The sequence below is a fragment of the Sinocyclocheilus anshuiensis genome, unplaced genomic scaffold (assembly GCF_001515605.1).
Source record: "Sinocyclocheilus anshuiensis isolate Anshui unplaced genomic scaffold, SAMN03320099.WGS_v1.1 scaffold553, whole genome shotgun sequence".
Classification (NCBI taxonomy): Eukaryota; Metazoa; Chordata; class Actinopteri; order Cypriniformes; family Cyprinidae; genus Sinocyclocheilus; species Sinocyclocheilus anshuiensis.
In genome coordinates, this window is record NW_015539821.1 from 2,474,850 (window position 1) to 2,482,268 (window position 7,419).

At 35.7% G+C, this 7,419-nt stretch overlaps 1 protein-coding gene across 6 annotated transcripts in view; it reads left to right on the plus strand.

The window, feature by feature from the left end:
• Positions 1-7,419, plus strand: part of LOC107684089 (protein quaking-B-like) — a 38,406-nt gene that overhangs the window by 849 nt on the left and 30,138 nt on the right. The window lies entirely within an intron of this gene.

Sequence of the window (7,419 nt, forward strand, 5' to 3'; positions counted from 1 at the left end):
TTTTTTTTTAAACAATGAATTATTTTTATGCTTGTAGGAACTGCGGATGCCTTCAGATTTATCCTAAATATGCCTGTGTTGTTATTTTTCTGTTTCCTGGTTGTTGTAAATAAGCTCTGAAGTTTGTTGTAAATAATATCTTATTATTTTTTTTCATCCCAGTAACTCTAGACATTTTTTTTTTCAAGAATAACTTTTCTTGCATGCTACAGTGGCTACGTTTACATGCAACCAAATAATCCGTTTGTAATCGGATTGACGGCTCAATCGGATTGAAAAGCCTTCATGTAAACACCTTAATCGATCCGATTGAGCTCGATCGGAATGGCATTTCGATCGGATTGAAGGGGATGGTTTATTCGTTTTCTAATATGATTGAGAGTGCATGTAAACACTCGATCGGATTGAACCCCAAAACTGAAAGGACTGCGCATGTGCAATAGCGTAGTAGAAAGAAGAAATAGCGTATTGACATATGAGGCACGGAACAAACGGCTCTTCCTTTTGAATAAAGTATTGTATAAATGCGTGTCTTGTCATTATAAAATTCTCCTTTCACTGGGCAACTGCGAAGTGGAGCAGGACAACCTCCCAGCAGTCCTTGTTTTGGATTCTCATCCACAGGCAACCCATTTTGGGCCTGGGGAGGGGCATTTTTACTGCGTGATAAATATGAGCAGCACGGCACAGAGGTTTATATGTATAGTTATCCATAAATGGATAAATATTGATTCTGCCGTTAAAAACAAATAAAGAGACCGTGTAGGAGAGTGGTTATTATGTGCAAACAGTGAGAAACTCTATATTTGTGCAGTGTGCGCATGTCCAAAAAAATCAATTCCGATTTGAAGCTTGTGACATATAAACGTGCACATCAACCTGATCACTTTATTTAGCGTTCATTAGTGTTTACATTAATGTAAACACTACATTCAGATTCATCAGTCGGAATGAATTCAGTCCGATTGAACCAAAAATTGTGCATGTAAATGCAGCCAGTGTTACGCCTGTTGGTGGCGACAAGTGGGAGTCGGTTAGTAAGTATGAGTGAGTCTTTGAATCATTCACTCACTGATTCGTTGTAAACATAGTCTTTTAGGACTGAAACAAGGTTTATGATCATTTATTCAAATTTATGTGCTTACTAATCTAGACTACAGACTTCAGTGTTTAAGCATCGTACACGTTTTACAATAGAAGACAAAAGGAGAGATTAACTCACTCCTTCGGTGAGGGGGGTGTGTTCTTTCAGTTAGTCCAACTAATGAAATGCTTCTTCACAGCTGTACTCAAATTCTATTGGCTTGTGGGTTATTTTATAAATACGAAGCCATGAAAGCAGTCAAAAGGAATAAAAGATATGAGTCAGTATATGGAAGTAAATGAGAACAATTCAATTCAATTCAAGTTTATTTGTACAGCGCTTTTCACGATACAAATCATTGCAAAGCAACTTTACAGCAAATTAAGTTTCTACAATATTTAGTGGTAGCTTATCAGTGGTGACTGTCAGTCAATGTACATATGGCAGAAATGTACGGAAAAATCAATTAAAGACGTAATCAAACAGACGATGAACACTATTAACAGCAATTATTATATGATGCAATCAAACTTATAGCAAAATGTGGTAGTTCTGTATGTTGTTTCAGGGTTGGCATCATCTGAGGTCCTATGAGGGGTTGGCATCATCTCTTCTCAGGTGTTCTGGATCCAGACTGAAGCTTGTGTAAATCCTAGTTACGGCAAAAACAGAGAAACAAATAGAGACATAATTAGCGTAGCTGCTGTTCCAACCAAGCAAAATTGATTTGTTTAACCCAAACTAAAGAATAATAATGTGCATTTGATCAGATATAACTGCAGTACAAGATTATGATATGCATTATTTGAATGCTTGGCCAAATTTATTTTAAGATAAAAAAAGGGACGATAAAGAATTAACTTGACGGAGCTCAAACTCAAAACACACGGCAGTAAATAAACAGGATAATAAGCAGCGCTTGCCCATGAGAAAAATTTGTTTAAAAAAAACGACTGATTCGTTCATGAACAAAAGAACAGAATTTGCTTATCACCTCAGAAGTGTAACAATCTAACATTTTATGTGGTATAATGATCAAGTTTGCTCCGGGTGTGTGTTCACGGTGTGTGTGTGTTCACTAATGCTGTGTGTGTGTGTGTGCACTTGGATGGGTTAAATGCAGAGCACAAATTCCAAGTATGGGACACCATACCTGGCTACACGTCACGTCACTTTCACTTTCAAGTTTTGATGTTTAACAGGCAGTATAAAGATTTTACATGGTATAACGAAAGTAGCTGAAAACGTTTTTAGTTTGCTCAAATGAATCAATTACATGATCTGGAAATGTTTTTTATTTTCCAGCAAACTTACTAAATCTGCACAGATACATCCAATCACAAAACATCATTACGAGCCATGGTGCATTTGGATGATACTCAAATTTGGGGAACTACTTGCTGTAATCGAGACTAGCCTATATGTTGTGTTTGTGAATTTAGTGGAGCCATTTTTAACATGTACTAGCCATTTTTAAATCGTCTGTCTAGACCCTCCAGACTTGGTTGGTATTATAAAGCAAGTTTTGTACTTAAAGCTGGAGTTTGCTCAGGGTCGATGCACTTTTAACTTATTTGAATGCTGCAGAACGCATGTAACCAGCAGCTTTCCTCTGAGAATGCAGGGGAAGCTGAGGACCTGATAACAGAATCACTTCTCGCGTTCTCCCTCTCATTCTAATCATACAGCCCATGGCCCTGGCTTATTTCATTCTCAGTTTATTGCTGATAATCCAGTGTAATAATATAAAGGTTATCACTGCAATACTTTTATGGAGAGAAGGGTGATCTGTTAGATTTATATCCACGGTATTTTGCAATCCATATTAGAGTAAATTCAGTCTGTCTGGTTCTTTGGTACACTGAATCTCTCTAGATTCATCATAACTCGCCAATAGCTTGTGGCATATTGAAGTATGTGTCATAAATAAATAACCTCACTAAGCTTGGGTTTTTCAGTTCCTCTGTTCAGAGCTAATTTAGCCTTGCCTGTTCTCTTTATTCAAGCATATTCGAGCAAGTTCTCTTTATTGCAGCTCTTAAAATGTTGATTGGCTGAAAAATAGGTAGAATTTCTTTGATCTAGATTTCCTCTCACTATCACAGAGAGGTTCTGAATCATCCACTGCCTTTTGTATAGCTTTATTGTCTCATATATTTTCCTTGTATGAGGATCCCAGTTCTGTCAGGTTATTGTAAAGAGGTTACTATATAATAAGCTTGGTATTTTGCTTCAGCACTTGTAGGCTACCTTTTTTCACACACCCAATGCCAGATGATGCCAAAAAACTCCTCGTTTATATCTGCAGTTTCAAATGTGTTTGATGTGGATTTTTTTTACATACAAGCCAACGTTTACAATTCCTAGTTGTTTATTTAGGTTTGTCTTTGCATTTTTTTTAAATGTACTGTTTATAGCACTTCTTAGTGTGTATTGTATTTGTAGTGTTCTAAATTAATACAAGCCATTACACATAATATTTGATAACTCATATTTGATATTCTGCATTGTGATGTGTTATTGGTTCTGGTTTTGTAAACTTCCAGCATGTGTTTTCAGTGCTGATCTTTTTCTTCACACTTCTTTTGTGTTCCCTCTGAGGAACAGATATTCTGCTGGTATGCAGCTTATTGAATTATTTGAGTAATTAAGCTATCATGGAAGAAAAATATCTGGGAGAGGATCCAGAAGCATTGTTGAACCTCTCTTTGAAAACACTGTCTTTTCCTTATCTGATTTAGATATAAAACGGGACTACAGAGCCCCAGGGGGACCTACTAGAGAAATTGTTGCAAAATTTGCTTTTTTGTTCTTTTTACTGAAACTGTTCTGTTGCCTTTTATTATTGCATAGGATAAATAATATTGGGCTCGTGTTAACAACATTGCACAAATGTTATTGTTGGAGGCACTTTCAATAAATATGGTACAAAATAAGGCCAAAAAATATTTTCCAGTTTTTCAATAAATAGTCTGCAATGGAAGGTGCTTAACCTTCAGAAAATCATCAACCTCAGAAGGTCAAATACTGTGTTTTTTCCCTATTCATTTCATAAGAGGTTTGTTTTTTCTTTTTTCTCCAATTTCTCTAAATGCAGTTTAATACCCCTGATGGAAATTAAATAGGCAAAATTTATAATATAAACTAGAGTGTTCCCATAAACTAAAGAAAAATATTTGTTAGGTTGTATTTCCTATCAATAAACATTAAATAATCATTGAAATTAAATAGACATAATGTATGAAATAAATACAGGGTTCCCATAAATTAAAATATTTTATTGTATTTTCTGTCAGTAAATGTTAAATAAACATTTAAATTAAATAGACAAATAGTATAAATAATCTTCAGGGTTCCCATAGATTAAAGAGCAAAATATGTTTGATTGCATTTTTATATAACACTTGGGGTAAAGTTTGCATATTATTTATGGAAAGTGCCTTAAACGTTGTGATTTTTTAATTTTTTTTGTATTTAAGTCTGCCACTTAAATCAGTAATTTGGTAGATTTCAAAATGTCCCCATAGCGTCATGCATTTCCTAAAGGGATGAAATTGCTCCAGACAAATGTGTTCGGAAAGTTTGAATTCTCACTGGTGTCTTGACCTCTGATTGTCCTCACATTATGGTCTTCTTGGTTAAAGTGTAAAGTATGGTCCTCTGGTCACCCCTTCCAAACTTAGACTGGCACATGAGCAATGAAGGGACACCACTCTGACCTATATGCATCATATGACCGTGACAAGGGCACACGCAGAGTGGACTGGAGCAAAGATCACATGATTCTTCACGAATCTGTCACCACTTCATGACTGTTAGAGGTGCTGAATGTTCCACAGATGGAGATCAAGTGTTTGTTTGTGTGTGAGAGTATCAGGTATGAATGTGTTTTCCAGGAAACATAGTCACTTTACACGTATAATTGTGTCCATGTATCTATTATTTATCATAATTGTTCATATACATGCTGTCTTGAAATGTCTTTCAGTATAAGTGAGTCTGAGCGAGTGTAGTTATATGACCTTTTCATCTCGGAATACATATGACATCAATGGTCTTTGACTTTGACTGCATTAAGCTATTACCTCTTTAGCCAGATCCCGTGACACAGACACAGCGAGATGCAGAAAGGCCCAGGGGATTAGGGTATGGGTTGAGGGCACGCCGACTAGACGGCTTCCCTCCAATTCCTGCAAAGTGCAGTCAGGACAGATGTCGCACTAAATTAATATGCACTAAAAGAATTATTCTAAAACACTTCTCCATAGGGAACAGGTGAATGAAACCCTATGAAAAGCTCCAACGGGGAGTCATACTCCATCGGGGAGCTGTTCTTTTGAAACTTTTATTGATCAAATCCTGAATCCTGAAAAAATGCATCATGGTTTCCACAAAAATATTAAGCAATGTTTTCACAGTAGTAAGAAATGTTTATTGAGCACCAAATCAGCATATTAGAATGATTTCTGAAGGATCGTGTGACACTGAACACTGGAGTAACGGCGTTTGAAAATTCAGCTTTGACATTGTGGGAATAAATTACATTTTATAATATATTAAAGCAGTTATTAAGCAGCCAGCTAAACTGTAATATTTTGTAATATTACTGTTTTTACTGTATGTATGATTAATTGAATGCAGCCTTTGTGAGCATAAGAGACTTCTTTCAAAAACATTTTTAAAATGTTACAGACCTCAAACTAGTAGTTTATATTTTATTATATTTAGATTCTCCATTTAAATTTTGTCATTACAAAATGAACAAATTTAAATATGTGATAAAAAATATTTATATAAAAAAAGTGAAACATGATATTTAGTCAGAAATAATGTAGGACAGGACGTGATTTCATCCATCAGGAATTTATTTATCCTGAAAAGTGGTCTCTCAGACAGTTGGTTTAAAATTGGGATTGCTTAGTGATGTCCAACGAAAAGGGAAGTCATTTTAGAGGTCAGCACAAGTTTTTACATTTTGGATTAAAGATTGCAAAAGCAAATGTTCTTCTATGGAGTAACATTCATAATTGGCCTCTACTGATTCTGTTCCCTGCAGGGATTCAACACATCTGGCTTTCAATCTCAAACAATAAAAGATTGTTTTAATGATGTTTAGATCAGTTTTTCGCAGTGGTCTTTCTGAATGAAACTGCTTTGTTTGGCAGTGGCAGACAGATGTGCCTGGAGCTATGAAGTGACAGTTGTAATGTTATTTTCAGGTCAAATCTCAGGCCTCTGTGTCAATCCTCATGTCTTGTGTGTTTGTGGAGGTGCTTTTGGGTTGTCTCTGTGTGTCTGTTTTTCTTTGTCCCCCTTTGGCCATTTTCTTTGATAAGATAAATGTTGATTATCGAGCGTGTCGGTGATCTCATCAGTCTCTCTTGCTCTTCCCAGACAGCTTTGCTTGCATCTGTAAATACTCAATACTTATCTCACCCTTAACTGCCAGTTTGCCTGCTGTAGTCTTCTTGCCACCAACAGACAATCTCTCTCAGCCTAAACGCAATCAGTGATCCTCCAATCACAACAGCACATTAGTGCTGACCATCACAATCAGAGTGATAAGCACAAGCTGCACATTCTAATTTTCTGATTGCCAGGAGAATCAGGATGACAAATCTGTCATTTACTTACCCTCAAGTTGTTCCAAATCCTGCTTTTCTTGTACTCAAAAGCTTTTTTAAAAGCTTTTTCACAAAGTCTATATTTTATATTTTGAAGCCATATTGGTAATTTGTATGAACAGATCAAATGTTTAGTCTATATTCTCTGAAATTCCTGCCCTCCGCTGTCGCTTTTAAGTGAAATATGATAACTTTTAGGGCAACATGTCATGGTTGGATGCCATCATAAGACAATATTGGTTCTTGCGCCACATCACATGACCAAACATCATTGACATCGAAGTTGCCACTCTGTTTATTTTAAGAATTATGGCAGAAGGCATGATTTTCAGTGAAAAATTACTTAAATTTTAGTCTGTTCATCATACATAGCTATCGGATGGCTTCAGGATAATTGGAATATAGCGCATAAATCATGTAGACTAATTTTATACTGTGCGTTTATGATGTTTTTGAGACATATACACTACGATTCAAACATTTTGAGTCAGTGATGAATATTTTTACTCATCAAGGATGCATTAAATTGATCAAAAGTGACAGTAAAGATATACAGTCATGGCCAAAAGTTTTGGCAGTGACATAAATGTTGTGTTTTGCAAAGTTTGCTGCTTAAAGGGGTCATATGATGCTGCTAAAAAGAACATTATTTTCTGTATTTGGTGTAATGAAATGTGTTTATGCGGTTTAAAGTAAAAAAAAAAACACATT